This window comes from Phycodurus eques, chromosome 11 (genome assembly GCF_024500275.1).
Source record: "Phycodurus eques isolate BA_2022a chromosome 11, UOR_Pequ_1.1, whole genome shotgun sequence".
NCBI classification, from domain to species: Eukaryota; Metazoa; Chordata; class Actinopteri; order Syngnathiformes; family Syngnathidae; genus Phycodurus; species Phycodurus eques.
In genome coordinates this window covers 10,674,011-10,694,509 of record NC_084535.1, presented here as the reverse complement: position 1 = coordinate 10,694,509, position 20,499 = coordinate 10,674,011, and the positions used below count along the sequence as shown (strand labels likewise).

At 42.1% G+C, this 20,499-nt stretch overlaps 1 protein-coding gene across 2 annotated transcripts in view; it reads right to left on the bottom strand.

Annotated features, from left to right (window-relative positions):
- The window catches only part of zmiz1a (zinc finger, MIZ-type containing 1a), a 179,927-nt gene that overhangs the window by 137,795 nt on the left and 21,633 nt on the right, over nt 1-20,499 (bottom strand). For both annotated transcript variants that reach the window (XM_061690045.1, XM_061690046.1), the window contains exon 2: nt 9,212-9,586. The gene's annotated coding sequence lies outside the window, so the exon portion shown is untranslated. The remainder of the gene's footprint in view (nt 1-9,211; nt 9,587-20,499) is intronic.

Here is a 20,499-nt window from a genome sequence, read left to right as displayed (position 1 = left end):
ATTTGGAGGAATACAGAATGAATATTTATCTAATAATGTGACAAAAACATGAAACATTTCGTCAATAGAAACTCACCAGAGATGCTGATTTAATGTATTAATGTGTGCATACGTGTTTTGCTTGTCAAAGTTGGCGATAACAAGGTTTGTTCCGACCAACCAATCAGGGAACAGAAATATGCTGACATCATCGAGGGCCAGCGCTCTGGTCCTGTGAGGATGAATTTGAAATCTTATTGTTTAAAGGAAGTGTCCTAATATAGTTTAAGTTACAACGGCCTGCACTACCGATTCTGAAGGCCCTGGGCAGATTTGATTGATATTGCAACACATAATAGTTGAAATGTGATAGGACAAAATAATTTAATGAAATGTACCGGAAGCAGTCCACCCAAGAGAAACACTACAAAATAAAAAGAATATACTTTTGGGAAGACATTAAGACAATTTCATGGAACAAATATTAGAATTTAGGTTGTAAATGTAGGTTAGTGGAACTACTATAGCTAGTCACATCTAAGAAACTGTTCACTTACTTCGGTGCTGCTGAATTGGTTAGCAACAGGGCTCAAATGGGCTCAGCAGTTAACTATTTAATGTATCTATGAACTGAGTTTTTTTTCCTGATGGGAAAATATGCTGGTTGGCCGGAGGGGTTTATTTATTTGTGAACGATGCACCCAGGGACTAATTGGGCACAGCTTGTAAAATATTCTCTTAATCAATGGGCTGGTGGGTTCATGAAGCAAAAACTACCATTTTGTCTGTGAACCTCTGCCAAGAAAATACAAACTACTTTTCAATATTGAGCAAATTCCAGCCATGTGAAAGCTTTGGCACAGTGTGAGAGGAGCTATTGCATGGCTCCCCGTCGGCGAAGAATAAATGCTGTCCTTTTGCATTAGTAAATCCCGCCTAATTTTCCTTGTCATAAAACAACTAAGTATATATCCCCAGAGGCGATGTTGGACACGCCTTCAGAGAATCTACGCCATCACTCCACTGCTCCCACGCAAACCTCAGCCACGAAACCAGCCGCTCTGTGCTCACACAGACAGGCGATTGTTTAGAAAACCAAATCAGATCATGAATGCACTATTCTCTTTTGATTAACTCCACTGGCAAAATGATTTCAGCTATTTAAAAAATCCCAACATATATGAACAACTAAACAGCTTTAAATGATCTGTTTGCAAAATTTTGTTCCTTGGACTTTAACTCTTGCCTGCCTTTGCTCAGCCACTCTCTCCTCTTGCAAATCTCTTTGTAAACAATTTGATTGGCTCAGTGGTTTCACAGAGGATTTACAAAGCAACAATTGGTCTGTGTGTTTTCTAAGGCCGTACATATAGTACCAGAAAATACTTTCTTCTTTGAACGTCCATCTCTCTCTTCACTTCTTGTCTGCCTAACACCACTTGTTCCACTCAAAAATCTCTTGATAAACAATTTGATTGGCTGATTCATGTCATGTTATGAGTTATAAAGCACACACTTGATCTGTGTATTTCCTTAGTCCATACGTACTACATATGCACAAAGGTGCTCCCCACCGTTTACCTGTCTCGCATATACCCACTTGCTCCACTCGAAAATATCTTTATAAACAAATTGATTGGGTGAGTTGTGTCATGTAGGTAGGAGTTTCAAAGCACAAGAAAAATCTAACTTTCTTCCTTGGACTTTTCTCCTCACCCCTCGCCTGCCTCGCACTCAAACAAAGCTGCTCTGAATAGATCATTTCAATGTCGTGTCCGAATCCGGACCAGAGTCCATCTTTTGAGGACCTGTGAGCTATACAATGCCTTTTTCGGGACCCATACTTGTAATTTGCTTTAAAGACAGGACTGTCTCCTGCCTGCAGTAGCACTTGGCAAGAGCTCAACCTCCAGGTAAGCGTCAAGGAAGTCAGTCCCAGCACAGCCTCGTGAGGCTGACTGGAAAATGGACCACCGTGGGATGCTTTGGAAAGGTGTGAGAACCTCTTCCGGGCACGCTCCGGTATTAGAAGGTACATGGCAAATAGAGCAGACTGCCGGCTGAAACCGTAAACCTACTGACCCAGCGTGAAGATGCGACTAATTACTGACTGTACTTACAAAAAGAGCAGAAGGGAAGAAGAGAGGGAAGGAGGCTAGAAGGCGCAGTTGGAGGATGAGAACAATGAGTTTGTTTAGCTTAAACGGGATTTACGAACCCAAACAGACACACGCCAGCGCCACTCACTCAGACATATACTATCGCTTCTCTTGTCTCTCCAACACAGCTGAGGATCCAATCGGTAGTGGTGGAAAGAAAGTGAGAGTGTAATTGATTATGATGGTGAGAAATATTGAGTCCAGGAGGAAAGGCAGAACACTTTGTTCCTCCGACTCTCGCATTGTTCCCGGTGAGCCCCGGCATGTCATTTATGATTCAAGGGCCCAGGCCTCTCTCGGCGGACGGGAACAGGATGTGGTCATTGTGTCGTCCCGTGCACTCGTTTCTCAAAGAACATCGAATCAAACATGCATGAGATGGTGACAGGATGGGTGAGCGACTTCTCTCGGCACTCTGTCTCTCTCGGCAGTCTCAGAAAAGCACTTACGCGACTGTGTGTGTGTGTGTGTGTGTGTGTGTGTGTACCCCCGCCCCACCCCACCCCACCCCACACACACACGATGTTGGGGGAAGTCAAGGGTGAAGGGAGAAGGTGGATGCGAGTTGACGCTCCGCATGTTTTCCACATATCAAACATCAGGAACACACGTAGGAGAAAAGAAACGTCACAAATGTAAGAAGCACTGGAATACAGACATAAGGAAATATATTTATCTTTTTTTAAAGAATACAGTGATGCCTTCGGAGTTTTAATTTGTTCCTTGGCCACACAAGCAACTCAAAATCATCGTTCCCCATTGAAATTAATGGAAATGCCATTAATGTTCCACCCTCCGCCCAAAAAAACTAAATGATTGTTTTTAAATGAGGAAAAATAGCACTCTATAATATTATCCTTTAGAAAAAACATACAGTAATGACACAATTAAATATAATTCAAAAGAATGGTGTGCACACTTTGACCACCTGGGAGCAGTATAACACAGACATGGAGTACTGTACTTGAGACTCAGCTCCTCTTCGAGCTTCTCAGTACAGCAGTAATATTGGTCGTTCTTCATAGAGGATAATGGCTATATATACCTGTGAGTATTGTTATATTAGCAGTTTACATGAGTTGCTCCGCCATTTATGTTCAGATATCCGTTGGTCAAAGGCTAACAACAGCACCACATAGATGCTAATTGTTAGCCCGTGTGTCTATGGAGTTTCCCATTGTGTATTAGCATTAAGCTAACGGAGGCTACAGTATGGAGTTGTTTTAAGTACAAAATGTGTAATTATCGATGTTTTTTTAATTTAGTTTGACAGTAACAATCAGCTGAGAGTGACAATAAACAGCTTGAAGCCTGTTTTTTTAATATTATCTAAATATATTTGCCAAACTGCCACTTGTTGTGAAGTGAGTTGTTACTTGCCACCATACAGCATTCGTAGATCGCAAGTTGTAAAAAAATACAAATTAAATAATCATAATACAAAAAATAATAATAATACTAAAATCAAAAAACTCACAAGTCAGGTCACTCGTATCTTAAGGCACCACTGTATCACCTTTGGGATGATCAGCTGACAGTTTACAATTCTGTCTTTTGTGTGGAGGCAATAACTATTAAAGAAGGAGCAGCCTCAATCAGGAGTGCAGAGAATGTGAGAACTACACTATGAGGCAAGCAGACTCGCGCTCAAAGACTCCAACTTCACTATATGTGTCGTCATTTGTAATCAAAATGAACGTAATCTTTTTTTTTCGTTAGGAATGTAAACAAAGGAGTGAGGTGCACCTGTGACACAAATTAGCTTTGCATTACACCTCTGTCATTCATCATTATTAACAAGACTGACTGTTTTGCTGCTTTTACATGTTACTGACAGCTGTTCACGTATTCATATAGTTGCATGGTTCTTAGGAATGTTAATATGTTCCTTAAAAACAACGCCTGCTCAGTTCAAATAGCCTTTAACTTACTTTTTCTCTTCACATTATTTCCATTGGGGCTTTCCAAATACAAACAAATCAACCAGTCATTATCCTTTACCACAAGTCCATCCAAACATTTTTTATAGCACCTGTCCCTATTCGGGTCGCAGGTGAGCTGGAGTCTCTCCCAGCTAAGGTTGGGGCAAGCGTCGGGGTACACCTTGGACTGGTCACAAGCCAATAAAGGAAGATAAAAAAAGACACAAAAAAAAAACATTCACACTCACATCTTTGGACTATTTAATCTTCAATGAACCAAACGTATGTTTTTGGAATGGAAGCCATGTACCCGGAGAAAACCTACAAATCCCAAGAAAACGCCAAGCACGGGGAGAGCATGCAAACTCCACACAGGAAGGCCTGAAATGAGATTCGAACCCAAAACCTTATAATGGTGAGGCAGACGTGCTCTACATTAATTCTTTAACAGTATAAAAAAAAGGAAAAGCAGACAGTCAAGGAGGATTATTGATTATAAATTTGGTGATTTACTCTTTTAGTAGAGAATGTATGTTATCGTGCCTGTAGTTTAGCACTGTCAGTTATTAGAACGTATAAAACTTAAAAGGAAAAAGCACCCAAACTGCTCTTCACTTCATTGACAATGACATATAAATGTTACTTTTACATCCAACTTGTATTAAATGAGGTTGCTTGTAGTAACTATTACCCCAATAGAATTTAAAAAAAAAAAAAAAAAAAGTGTGTTAATCATTTAGTGAGATTACATCAAAGCCCCTCTGAATCAGACTTGATCACTTGGCGCCAGCAGCTGACAAAGACCATGTTCATACTGATATTTGAGGTGAAATCACATTCCACACAGCGGACATTCATGTCATAGCTTGTGAGACATGAGATGACAATGTTGTTTTATCACTTTGACTACAGACAAACATGCACGCACGCACGCACACATACACAGTATCAAGTGAAGTTGGATGTCATGGTGAAGGGGACACAAATGTGACTTTTCCCCATGTGGGTCCCCAATTGGTTCACTTCACCATGTGGTTAGTAGGGCTTCATTTACAGCGCTATCCTTTACCCCGCAATTACTCAGCTTGAACTTGAAGGCAGCTTAACTGAAAACTGTAAACTGTACGGCTAGAATTAAAACAACCTTCACGTAGCAGTAATGCATCTGACACAGAGGGCACAATCTCGGCTACGGTGAAACTTTGCCAGCGGAAATGTCCCTTTTTAGCCTAAATTCTCTAAACAAAGTCTTTAAAACGATCCGTGATACAAATGAGACTGAAAACTAAAGATGAAAAGTACCGCGAGACAGGCTGCCTGGCACACGAGTGGGAGGAGCTTAAAAATTGAAAAAAGCTGACAGTGGCCTGACGCCAAAAAAAGAATCAAGAATCCATGTCAAGTAAAGACGAGTATTTCCTGGCAATGCAGTGTGTCACGCTGTCAAAACATTGATTAACTTTTGCCAGGTCTGAAACAATTAGCAGCCGTGGACACACACACACAGAACACAAACACACACACACACACACACAAACGTAACACATTCACACGCAACAACATGCACTGAGCTGCGTGCTAAATTGCTCAGTAACATCAAGCTAATTACAAAGCCAAGTTGTTTTCACTGCTGATCTTCCTAATTGTTCTTTCACAGTTACTTCACAGACAAGTAAGGCTACTCCATTCTGTGTTATTAAAATGAGAAAGAATGCATGATTTCTCAGTGTCAGTAGAGATTTAACAATTTGGATCGGGAATCAGGTCCATACAACTGCAATTCAACAAGTTACCGCCTCGGTAGACCAACTACAGGGCTTCCTCGGTTTACGATGGTCCCAACAAACAAGGTTTAAAGGTTACAAATCGGACACGATGAATTACTTTGTGCAGCAGTTTAGGAATACGTCGTCCCGCGGCATAAGAAGCCACAATTAGTTACCGCCGTGATTACTGATATTCATTTGATTGTTTCCTCCAAATCACAATGACATATTGATGATGAATTCCGATCGAACAATAAAGGTTTGATCAGCTTGCCAGTCTGACCAATTACTAGTAGCAGTACCTGTACCAATGGAAAAGTGTCAATAGTGAGCACAGCCATGGGAAAGGGGCATCCACTTGCATATTGAAACGTGAGAGAAAAAAAAAAGGTTTGGATACATAGCACTGGTCTATTTTGTGGTCTACAGTGTGTGACTTTCATGGTTTCTGTGTAGAAGGCAAAGGTGCATAAATGCTGGATCTTGTTACGGCTCAGATCTCTGCGTGAAAAAGGCAATACTTGGTTTACAACGAGTTTCGTTCCTACAGCTGCGACGTGACCAGAATTTGTACTCAAGTCAACATGTGCCGTAGTTTATCAATGACCTAAGCTACAGCAGGAGTAAAGTCACAGTTGCAGTAAATATTTGTATGAAAAACAACTTCTATGCCATAAAAAAAATCAAGCACAACGGAAACTGATCATAGCTTCTCGTGCCACATCATGATGTATTCTTACCCCGCTGTGCAAACTAGTAAATTGCGTTGTTTGTGACCTCGAAATGTCATTATTACAGCAAATATTTGTAAGAAAACCACTTCTAGACTATAGATTTAAAAACACTAAGTACGGCGGTTAACTGAGCATGCCGTTCGTAACTTTGGAATCTCATTTGTCGGGACTATTGTAAACCAAGGACCCCAAGCAGTCAGGTTTCCCTCTTTCCGACATTCAAACTTCTTCATTTAGAGGGATTGGTGGTCCCTCAATGGCCGTAAACCCATTAGCACGCTGCACCGTGTTTAAACAGACCGACCCCGAAAATGTGATCTAGTGGGAGTGTTGGGAAGCCTTTCGTCTGCTCTGTGAATCAGGCACTCTTCTGTCTTGCCTCACAGCCTGGCTGACTGGCTGGCTGGAGGGAAGGAGGCCCCAAGAGGGACAACAGAAGGAAAGAAAGCGCACCCATAAACACACGCACTTCCAAGTTTCAAACAGTTGCAGATGGCTTTAATTCCTTGCCCTCTTTCCAACGCGATTTATCAGGTAACCTGCTCGGAGCGAGCGTGCAGCCTCTCCATGACTTAATGTCGCTTTAGCTGGAAATGAAAGGACAAAACAAGCAACAGAAAAAAGGGCTCATTAATGTGCTGCAGCTGACAAGTGTTGCTGCTGAAACGAATTCATTACATCATCAATTACTTACACTGGAGGGTGCAACACCACCACCCCCCTCCCCATTCTCCTTCCCTCCAAAAAGCTGTTTACACACTCTCCAAGATGCAGGGATTGGACACCTGCAATCCAGCGCAACGCTGCTGCAACACAAAACCTGAAAACAGTTGCGATTTTTGTGCTTCGGTTTGACACGCTGCCAGAAAAGGTGTTTTATCGAGGACGGTGTGTTCTAATCGCACGCCAAGGTTCTTTCTGACCCCATTAAGACGTCCTTAAACAGGAATAAATAAAACGGGCGCCCCCGCCCCCATGCACTCGCGCCCGCGCTCTTCCCCGACTGGCCTCACATCCAGACGGAGGAATTTAATGGGGAGGATCCTGCAGACTTAAGGCAGAGGGACTCCAACAGCTTGGACAAATGTGCCTTGCCTCTACTGCTGCTGCTAGTTCAGTGATTCAGTGTCACAGCGTCCAGGTGTTTCTCCACATGTGCACTGACATGTTGTGCATAGAGATTACATTCACACCTGTGCATTGTGTCATTTCCATTATTATTAATGCTGCCAAGGAGATTATGTTTTTATCGCCATTTGTTTATTTGTTACTATGATGGCACTAAAAAATATATATTATATATTTTTAAGGGATTTTCACAGAACTTGTCAGAGAGGTGGGGCATGGGCCAAGGAAGAATCCACTGACTCTTGGTGCAGCTGTGCATGAAGGGATCAAGAATGTCTTAATTTCTCAGTGAATTAACAGACAGACTGTAATGCCAACCAACAATATGTATATTTTTTCTGTCTTATGTTTAGACTTTTAAGCATCTTTAGACCTTTTCAAGACAAATATGATCAACAACAGTAGCCCGTGGACCAGGAAACTCTCCAAAATATCCCCAAATGACAGCTTGCAATTGCAATGTTATCAATTTAATAGTTGTTTTGTAAAAATAATAATAATAATAATAATAAATAAATAAACAAATAAATATGCCTTGCAGAATATTGTCAATTGTATCTTGTAATCTGAAACACACATACATATTTTTGTTGGTTTTAGATTTTTGAAAATGTGTAATGAGTTCCACTGTACAAAAGTGATACATTAAGTCAAATAACAGCTTTACATATTTATTGCATGAACTATCTCAATGCTGCTGGTTGAGCCAAGACAACAAACTAATTTAATTGTCAGTCCACTTTATGAATTCAAGCGCCTGTAGCTTCAGACAACATATATGTTTGTTTGTTGCATAGAATCCCCTTGAAAACTGGAACAAGGACCACTTCAGTCTAGTTAAGAGACCACCAGCAATCCACATACAACACTACGAGAACTTTGTTGTTAATAGAATAGTTGTATGCTTTGGTCTTATCTAGCCATCGATGAAGGTGTTCAACGTGGTGTTTATTGGGATAATTCAGCCTTGGTGGAGGTCCCATTGAAGGTGTATCAAATGGGTGCACCCTCAAGGTGACGAATGCCACTGATGCTGTATTATTATTGTGCGAGGCACAGCAACAGTCCCCCGTTGTTAATTACATTACACCAGGTCGCACGGATATAAACACAGCCTTGTGTGACAGACATTCTCGCTTTACTAGCAACAAGCCACAGCCACCAGCTGCCGGTCGGTCGGACAGCGGGGCCGGCTGGCTGGATGCACCCGGGCTAGGCGCTCGGCGGCGCCGCGACCTGGGAGCCAGGCAGCCGGCGTACACGCCACATGCAAAGCGGCCGTCCACGGATGCCCAGACGCGACACCGCACGCCAACAACAAGCCGACTCCCTCGCTTCCCGTTTCCGATAAGAAGCACCGCCAGCGACGGCCACCACCAGCCAGCCCAGCCTGCCCATCTTGTGACACGACTTCACCCGCTTAAAGGTTCCGAGGAGGTCAGCCTATTGTTAGCAGGTACTACCCGGCCAGCGCGAGCGTGCAAAGCCGCGCTACGAGCTCCGGAACAAGGCGACAAACTTACTTCCAGCTCCGGGGTTCCGGGAGGCGAATCCTCCTCCGCGACGCTGAAATAAAAAGCCTCCGCGTGGTGGTTTTTGTTGTTCTTTTTTTCGTCTCTCTGGAGCTGCTCCTCCGAGCCCACGGCGCAAATGAGTGACTGAATCAACTACCGTGGAGCAGGGCAAGTTGAAGTGTCAGATTACACGGCGCTATTCAGTTACCACCGCCGAGGAGAGGACCGTGCTCGGTGGTGAGGAGGAAAATGTGAGCCGGACTTCCCCCTTCCACACCCCCACACCACCACCAGGAGGAGTCTGTCTTCCTGCCTGCCTGCCTGCCTGCCTGCCTTCGCGAGCCCGTGGACGGCCGCCTCTACCGGGGAGTGGGAGTGGGCTTCCTGGACAAACAAACACAACAGTGTGATGTCACTCATTGTCATGTTCTACCGTTCAAAAGAAATGATTATTTTCCTAACTGGATGCTAATTACTAACACTTTGATGTGTGACTTAAACGCTACATTTTTTTTCCATTTTCACAACAGCTTGTATTGTACTAATGCAAATATTTTATATTGATTTTGAATTTCAGCATTTTATCCTATGTATTTAGACTGGGTGGCTTGGTACACTAGTGGTTAACACGGTTCTGGCTTCGAATCTCAGCTCAGACTTTCCATGTTCTCCTTCCACATTCCAAAAAGATACATGCCAGATTCAGTGAAGACTAAATTGTCAATTGGTGTCAATGATTGTTGGTTTGTATATTATTTGTACATTTAATTAAGAGAATTGAGTCACAAAAGCCCTGTCTTCTATTACAGTAAACATATACAGGTCCATCTAAAAAAAAAATAGAATAGCGTAGACCATTAATTTATTAAAAGTCAATTTATTTCAGTGGTTCAATTTGAAACATAAAACTTGTAAATTACATAGTCATCAAACACTGGAAAATGAATTGTTCCCTCTTTTCACAACAAAAATCATTTTTGATTCTTTCTCGAGATGGTAATGTTGGAGTTTGACTGTGATCTATAATCGTCAAAATTTTTAAAAATGAAATTAATTCAGTGTTCCACGATATTCTAATTTATCGAGATGCACGTCTGTAAGTAATATGCACTCACCCGGCTTTTATTAGGTACACCTGCACATTCAACACCAGGGCTCTATCGAAAACCAACCTTTATCGACAATAATAAGGCTTCATTTTGATTGACACTGTTTAACCTTAACATTACAGTTATTATTGTGATATGCCGTGGTGTAGAAATGTGCTTCATCATTCTGACAGCTGTTTCTAATACTGTGGATACCTTAGTACAAAATGTGCAAAATACAATCCACTCACACGAACACCAAATAAGAGCATTATGATCTCAGCAAATGCACAATGATTAATACAAATCTTGCATTAAGTGCATGAAATCTATGTAACTGTGTTAGACTGCAAGTAAGCTATTGTAGCCATTGAGTGTATAAGCAATGACTTAGTAGTTAAAGGCATACTGTTATTGTTTGTAGTACCACTAATGAGAATAATTCTGTATCGGGACAATTACAATTACATCTCTGTCATATGTCATTATAGTTATCGATATTATCCACCCATCTCATTAACTATAGCGCTTGTACTCATTAGGGTCCCGGTCATGAGGTGGAGCCTATCCCAGCTAAATTAAAAAATCGCAGGACACATAAAGACAAGAGATAAAGACATTCACACTCACATTTATACCAATGGATAATTTAGAGTTTTCAACTAATTTAACAGGCATGATTTAGGAATGTGGGAAGAAGCCATAGTACCTGGAGTTTATACATTTTTCTAACAATTTTAATGCACTAAAAGTTAGTGAGTAATGAAATGTATTTGGGTATATTTGCGTATACTATTTTACTACAACTGCACTTTGTTAGTACATTATAAATGACTGAGTATATAGACAAATGTATTTTATGTGAGTGTATATGCAGTATATGCACAATATTGCACTTATGTCAGTATTTACAGCAGTATTCATGTGGGGGTATTTGTGCATTCTGTAGTCCATCCATCCATTTTCTGTTCATTTTTCCTATCCTCACTAGGGTCGCGGGTGTGCTGGAGCCAATCCCAGCTATCTTCGGACGAGAGGCAGGGTACACCCTGAACTAGTCGCCAGCCAATCGCAGGTCACATATAGACAAACAACCATTCATACTCACATTCACACCTAAGGGCAATTTAGAGTCTTCACTTAACCTACCATGCATGTTTTTGGGATGCGGGAAAGTACCTGGAGAAAACCCACGCAGGTACGGTGAGAACATGCAAACTCCACACAGGCGAGGCCGGGATTTGAACACTGATCCTCAGAACTGTGAGGCAGATGTGCTAACCAGTTGTTCACCGTGCCGCCGCATACTGTAGTATCTGAGTAAATCACTTTGTTACTGTATGGGTGTGAATAATGTCATTTTTGTGAATATATCTGCATACAGTTTGCTGCCCCTGCTCTATTTTCACTTAATTTTTGTAATCTTTTCTTAATTTCCTCTCTCACCTGCTACAGGTACTGCAGATGCAAGTAGGCTACAAAGCAGTAATCAGGCATAGAGTATTTCTACCCTTGAGTTTAATGATTTCTGTACACAGTCCCTGACAAATACATGGACAAAAGACAAACAAGCACGGGGGAAATATCCACAGAATCTCCACACAGTAAGGCTGGAGCTGAGATTCAAACCCAAAACTTCAGAACTGAGAGGCAGCTGTGCAAACCACTAGTACACCATGCAGCCTTGTTACAATGTAATAAAAAAAATAGAGAACTCAATTTCTGTAATATTGTATGTGTAAACTGAAGCTGAATTGTCTGAAGTGTTGAAATGTAGAATGTGAGACTTGAAGTTGGAATGGGTTGAATTGATCAAAAAATGTGGAAAGAGGAGGTAATTATGTAAACTGTCTGAATAAAATCTGAATTTTATGAATGTGAGAAATAGTTCTGAAGATGTCCTGAATGAGCTGAGCAATTTTGTTGGAATGGTTTTAATCATGTAAACAAATCGTGAAATGTGGATTAGTTACTGTAAATTTGGAATGTCTCCATTAATTTCAAAGGGATATTTTATGGAAAATGTAGAATTGTGGGAAAAATACAAATTGGGGAACTTGTAAAATAGTTCACAACAGGGACGTCATTAGGCTTATTTTAGGGGGGCTTCAGCCCACCTAAATATGTTCCTTGGCCCTCCTTGATTTGGTTGCTAAAAAAACATGTTATCCATTCCGTTCCACGTTCATATCGGAGGATATTCTCCTGTAAGCTTAAATCAGAAGGGGCGCGCAGCTCCACGCTTTTCTGACCGCGTCCATTCTGCCGTCCACTTAATTCGATCAATTGTGCACCTTCTGGTCAATTGCGCACTCTGGGTGGAGTAACCCTGAAGTGTGGGCGTTCCCTCTCATATCTGGCTGAGTGCGTGTTCTCCCTCAGACTTCAGCACATTTCCTGATCCACACTCGAGATGTTGTAAGTCTGCTGTGTGTGTCAGAAGTCACTTACGGGAGAATCGACGCACCTTGACAGCGCGAAAGCCAAGCACGTAAAAAGATGACTTACTGTATGCACCAAAGGGAATATATGGCCCATAGAGAAACCGCAGTCCATGTTTTACCTGCAACCTTGCTAGCACTGGTACCTCCCTGCCGCTGTTATTGTGCCTGGGTAACACACAGGGCTGACTTAAAAGCAGCATGACGCAAAGAACGAAGGATGGACTTAAGAAAGTTTTCCAAGAAAGTAAGTCTTCATCGTATGCTACTACTAGCTAGCTTGTCAATTAGTCTGAAATGTATTGTGAAGCTCCAGGCTGTTTACATAAAGACGAAGGAGGTTATAGAGTGAACTTCATGTATGAATTCACACCATGCGATAGGAGCTGAGCTCATTTACTTGTAGTTGTCATCAGTGAATGCTACTACTACTCTCCATGGTCCACCCATGTTGAATTGTAGGAATCATGACAGATGAGTCGAGAGAGTAACAAGGGAATGACATCTACTGGAAATGTGAGTCTAAAGGATTTCATAGAATAAAGCTGTTTGTTACACAGTCTAGGAATCATATGGAACTCAATATGGATATGGACTATACAATATTTTAGTCAAAGTGCATCATACAAGACTTATTTAACTTGACATTTTATTTAGGAGAGTAATGATTAGAAAGTGGAGAGATACTGTCACGTACGTGGTTAGGGCGAGGGCGAGTAACGCAAGCCAAGAACATGGTGGACCCAATTGCAGGGAAGCAGGGAGGCAAGGCAGGAGTGCGGGAGTCTCAAAATAATACTTAATCTTCAAAAGGGGAAAACTGAACAAAGTCCCACAACAGATACCAATCAAATCAAAGTAACAAAGAAACACTCGAATATCGAAAACTGGAAACAAACTATGACCTGTGAGTAAGACGTGGAATAGAAAGGGAAAATGACACCTGACAATGACATACCACAATGATAAAGACAACTGGCGACTATGACATGGCAAAGACATGTGACAACGACAATGAACCGACAAGAACTGAAAGAAACCAGGGAACTAAATACAAACAGATTGACGAGACAACGAGGAACACTTGGACAAGACACGAGTGGCTGGAGAGAGCTGATTGGTCGACACAAAGTCGACGAGAACAGGTGCACACCACAACCTAGTGAGCACACGACAAACATGGAACACAGGAAAACATGGAACAAAACTAAACACAACCCAAACCAAAACACAGACCATGACAGATACAGTAAATATAAGACAAATTAACCCAACTCAGATCTTTACAAGACAACTTTAATGTTACCTAATTATTTAATTAGCAAGTGATTAAGTTTTATATATATATATATATATATATATATATATATAGTCTCTGCGACTTCAAAAGTATTTGGGCGCAAACAACTATGTTGTAAGCCAAAGTAGAAGAAGAATTCACAGTCTTACAGAAATGTCACTCAAAAAAGACACTTCAGCATCTGAGTCACGGCCGAGTGATACCAATTTGCCACCATTAAAAACAGACGACGTTCGTTGATGTATATTCTGTTAATTGCAATTTATGGGCTTGCCTGACTTTGTGACAACACAGTGACCTTTTTTTGCACAAAGATTTATTTTCTTTTTTGTGGTTAATGCTGTAAACATACTTCCTGTGTTTGTGTACTGTATTTCAAAAAGAGACTGATATAACACTGGAAACCTGACGGTGACTTTTAACTTTTACCAAGTATTGTACTGTTTTAAAATCTGTCCAAAATCGTTGAAAAGCCATTTCTCAGTCTTTGGTGGCTGTTCATTAAATGTTGTGCTCGCGCGCTACATTGGCTCACATCCTGTGTATCTCCAGGGGCCCTGAGCCCCCTCCCTTCCATCCATCCATAAAACCTATTGACATCCCTCGTTCACAAGATGTCCTAAAGGAAGTGAATATTTTTTTATTGGAAAGCTTTAAATAACAGCTGGAGTAAAGTGGAAGTAGTAGAAATTGACAGAATGATAATAATAAATAATACCTTATTGTAATTAAAACAATACATTTGACTTTGAATTAGCAGTATGCAGTGTAAGTAGTTGACTTGTTGACCGCCAGTGTTTGAGTCTGGTTTGTACGCCGGCTCCAGCAGACCGCGTTATCCGGGCTCCGTTTTTTGCGGGAGGCTGGTCTCGCGGTGGAAGCCTCCGAATAACAAAGACGTGTTTGAGAGCAGCGGCAGGCTGGGCCGAGCGGTGACGTCAAGGAACAATGTTCTCTCCTTGCGATGCGCACGGCACACGCACGGCGCACGCACGCTACCCACGCACACCAGCTAGTCCCCTCTCTGTCTCTCTTCCCTCTCTCTCTTCCGCGTCTGGCAAGGCTGGAAGTGGCCAGAGGGAGGGCCGCTGAATGCATCAGATAGACAAAATGTCTCACTCTGCATGCTGGGCCTGCACACACCATTCCATCATGGTGTCGTGCAAACAGGAATACATAAAAACATGGCACATTATAGCAACAACAACAAAAACTAAGGGTAGGTTAAGACAACAGTGACCTAGTAAATGGGTTGGGGTTTTTTTTGCCAATTTTTCAGCTTCGAACAACTGCCAGTGACAAAGAGTTAACACTATCATTGCTAAAATGAATACAAAATGGAACTAGCCTATTGCTGAAAAAAATACTTCCTATCTACTAAGCCATGGTTGATTTTGTATACTGTAGCTAATTCAAACAACAGGACGATGAACCAAAGACTGAAGGTTACGGTTGGCTTGGCTTTCGTTATACAAATACGCAGAAAAGCCAGGCAATCGCCAGGTAAATCGACACTGCACTCTCTCAATTAGTTCTATCTCTCCTTTCAAAAAGGGAGACCATACATCGGTCACATATTCTGAACCAAGTCTGAAAAAAAAACTTCAAATAAGCAAAAATAACATTAACATAAGAGAAATGTCGAAGAAAATGATCTGCAAGACGAGGACTACCTCATTACTAGCAAATCAGTTTCAAAATCCCTCTTAAGGTTAACGTAACTGTATTATACTTCAAAACATTTTCCAGCTACTATTTCCAACCTGCTTGTTTCGAGACCAACTATAAACTGTCGAACAGAATTAAATCACTTAAAATATAATAATGACTCAAATAGTTATACATTTTGGCACAACCTGCAAAGGTTTAACGTAAAGAGATTGCAGTATTGATCCTAAATCATTAATGTGAGTAAGAAAAAGCTTAGGGGCCGAGGCACACCAAATGTGCCGTCAATACTTTGCACATTGGCACTTCAAATTGCCGCAAATTGCTTCCACCCATTCAGGTTTGGATGAAATCATTTCAGCAATAACATTGGATGATGGCATGTGCAGAAGCTTAACATGAGACACATTATTAAACACTTTACAAATATACAAGTAAAATGCATTAACAAGTTTGCCAACATCAATGGCGTAGCTCTTGTCATTCAGCATACCTAAAAAATGAGTAACAGTTGGCCTGCATTTGTGGCCTCCATGCTAGCCATTAGTTAGCAGTGGATTATTCTCAATAGACAGCCATAATAGCCATACTATAGATTCCAACAGATTTCTATTGAAAACATTTTTCGTGAACAGGTACTAGTTTTACAGTTTTCCATTTGCCAGTGCGGATGGTTGTTTGTCGACATATGTACTGCGATTGGCTGGTACGCTACCAGTGCAAGGTGTATCTGTCACTAACATAGGCTCCAGCTCACCCCTGACACAAGCGGTATAGAAAATGAGTGTACCGATGCATTCCATAAACGCACAGACGGCAATGTCGCACTTTGGTGAAATCAGTCGAAAATTACGGCTCTACCGTTATGCCTCTTATGCGCCAATATCCCTGGCACGCAGTGTGAAAACAACTATTTTTGTAAACAAACACTTTATAGACTGCCATTTTTGGTTTCTACATGGAAACTAACAGCAATTTATTTTTTTTATACAAAGCCATTTAGTTCAGTATGCTACTATGGATTTCTTAATGGTAAATACTCATCAGGCTTGTTTCCATCACAGTGTGTGTAGGCAGTAAATAGCGTGACATTATACCAGCGAGACAGCGTGAAACAAGCTAATGAATGAAACAAAGACGTTGGCTGTTACGGATGTCAGCCTGTTTGGCTGATATCGGTAGACTGTCTGGCTCCACCCAATAACAGCGACCGGAACCCCAATGAAAAATTTTAACGGCACAAGTCTGATATTTCAGGAGTAATTACAATGAAAGAGTTGAAAAATGGGTACAGTAATAAACATAACTTTACTGTTTGGTGACTATGGAGAGACCTCTGACACCACCACATACAGTAAGTATACTTTTTAGTTTGCCCTATGTACAGTATAGAGTCTACACTTTGTACCCAGGCCATTTCAAACAAACTGAATGAAGATCAGATCCTGTTCACATCAGATCACAGGTCAAATTCTCAACAACAACTCCTGGGTTGGGTTACTCTAACCTCTGAGGGGAAGGAAGTGGCTGCTATCCACGTTGCTTCCTGCCTGCAGGCCTCCTGACACTGATGCAATGGGGGCATGCGCATGGTATTGCCATCGAGAAACGGTGGGAGAGGAGGGTGGTTTGTTGTTGGGAGATGTGTGGGGGGCGAAGTTGGGAAGCGTCTTTATCGCAGCGTCTCAAGGACGACCCGGCCCTCAGGTCGGAGCAGCTCTGATGGGGACAAATGGGACCGGTGACATCACCGCCATCACGCAGTGAGTCATTTTTATTTCAGAGGAGGGGGCCCCAAACTGGGATGGAGATTGGGTGAGCGGTCAATGTCACGATGCTCTGACGGTGAACTCACGATCGGATAGTTTTTTTTCAATCTGGAAATGACTTGTCAAAAAGACCAATGGCTTTGTTTTGTCATAACATCGGCAAGGTGATACATGCACAACACATCTCCAATCAGACAGTCTCATCTGATAACTAGAGGACAATTCATTAAAGCGACTACACCCCCAGGGTTGGGGATAAAAAACAGACCTATCAATTGTTGGCGTCTGTCATTTAGGTTTAATTCCAATCATAATATCTGTTCTAGCCCATCCATCAAGTTTTTGTCTCACACCATCACGAGTTGTCAAGGCCTTTTAAGGGTGTCAGCCAGTCCACTACTTCTCCACTGACATTTTGCAGTTCAAAGAATGGCTTGTTGTCACATGTCCTCGCTTTCACGGCAAATCGTGCTCCCCCGGCCTCTCCAAAATAATGTGTCCAGATGGCTGCCAACAAGATGGATGGATTATAGGTGGGGTGACTCCAGCTCGACTTGGCGCTGTGTATAATTTCTTACGAGCTGTATTTCAAAGGGGAGAGTGAATGAATCCAGGGGGAACAAAGGGAGCTCTCCATGTGGCATGCGCCATGACAAGGTTAATTCATATTGCATTGTGTTGGGGAGTGGATCCAATTAACATATGAAAACAGCTTAAAGTTAAGAAGACTGGGGCGGGACTTAGTTTACAACCGTTTATTTTTCTTGGTCACCTTAAGGTCTGTTTTCATCAAGAGGGACGGGTTGGTTCAGTTCAGAACAGAAAATGCCTGACAACTTTTCAGCACCTCTTTGTGGTATGACATGTTATGATACCTGTGGTGTGGTATGACATGTTATGATACCTGTGGTTTACATGCTAAAGTTCTTGACTAAGACATTCAATCAGACTGCTTAATTTCAGTATACAGTACCTGCATGTAAGGGGAACAAATATTTGTTAAGAGTAAGTCCTTCAAAACTGCCATAACCTCTAGTCTTGGACTTTTTCTGGTTGACAGAACAGCACTGCTAACAGTTACCATCCTCATGCTCGTCCTGGTCTACAGACGTCTTGTATTCTATCAGCAAGAGAAACCTGTGGCATAGAGATCTTAATGTGGTTGGATCGTATTATCAGTTTACATGCAGCAATAGCAGGACATCTGACCATAAAATCTAGGTGTTTATGCACAAGTAATAAGAAATTTACTCTGGAGCGATTCCAGTCTAACGTGTTTCAATAAATGTTTCGTTTCAGCCCAATTAACCCATCATTCAAATGTTATTTCTTCAATACTATATAAAAGTGCTGACTGTGTCGCGCTGATGTGATGATACGATATGTTAAAGACACAGGGGGTCCTGGGTTTTTGATGTTACCAACATACGACATTTCCAGGTTGTGAACAGCACGCAAAGAAGTAGTTTTCACAATGGCGTAAGAATAAAATAATGCCCTTGAAGTGTTTTTCGTTTCATTTAACATTTATATAGCCAGGAAAACTTCAATGAGATTTAAAATGCCTTTTACAAGAGTGTCCTGTAGTGTTCATACAAATATTTACTGTTTCTATAGGTTAGTGATAGATTACGCCATGTTCCTACTTACCTAAAAATTTGGGTTACGTCGCCCCTGGAGGACCACAACTACTGTCAAACCGAGCCCCCAGTACATATAAAGCAAGCTCTGATGTGATAGGATACATTGCAAAAGATGTGATCCACTTTGATTTGAAGTCCCACTCAGTCCCTAATGAAACCTGGCACTCATGAACAAAAATGAACTGCCGTTCAAAAAACGTTCATAGACCCCAGAATGAGCGCGCTCACTTAATGTTCAAAGGTAGAAATACACTACATGCAGTTGACGTTTACCCAAAATATGAACAAGTTCATGAACTGTCATTCATTGAACTTCTTCAGGTACAACATAATGCCCCTCCGTAAGGCAAACTCATCACCATCTGAGGTAAACCCGATGAGGGTGGGGTCATTCGCAAACTTGATCACTTTTACAGACTGATGGCTGGAGGTCCAGCAGTTGGTGGAGAGGGAGAAGAGCCAGAGGGAAAGTACTGAAGTCCTGAGAGGATCCGGTGCTGATGGTTAGTGTGTCCAAGACAGTCTTCTCCAGCTGCACATGCAGCTATTGGTCTGTCAGGAAGTCTGTGGTCCACCTGCATAGGGAGTCGGGCACGTTGAGCTGGGAGAGCTTTCCCTGGAGTAGAGCTGGGAGGATGGAGTTGAAAGCAGAGCTAAAGTCCACGGACAGGATCCTAGCGTAGCTTCCCACAGAGACCAGATGCTGCAGAATGGAGAGTAGGGCCAGGTTGACTACGTCGTCTACACTGTTGACTCTGTAGGCGAACGGCAGATGGTACAGAAGAAGAGAGGTGATTGACTTGAGGTGGGGCAGGACCAGACGCTCAAAAGACTTCATGACCACAGACATCAGCGCCACAGGTCTGTAGTCATTAAATCCTGCAATCCGTAGCTTCTTGGGGACAGGGGCGATGGCGGAGGACTTGAAGCAGGCTGGGACATGGCATGACTCCAGGAAGGTGTTGAAAATGTCTGTGAAGACGGGAGCCAGCTCATCTGCACAGGGTCTTCGGGTGTATGTGGTGATATTGTGAGGACTGTAGAGATAGCTGCTGCCTCAATTCTCGTTCAAAGAGTACTGTGGGACATTGACCTATACTACTTGGTGGAAACCAGGTTTCATTATAGAGGTAGAGTGTGTGGGGGGGTGCTGCTGGAGCTTTACAAGGGGGGCTGACTCTCAGTAAGTGCTGACATCAGCTCCAGTGTTCGCACAGAGGTGTGATACTTGTTCAGAGGTGTCACCCTGCTGTCACTAGCAAGCTGCTGAAAACACTCTGCCAGAGAAGTAATAAACAAGCTAGACTGACTGACTGGCTGACATGTCTTTCACACCTGAGTGAGAGGATGGACACACACATTTTTCACTGGTGTGCTTAAATGGGTTC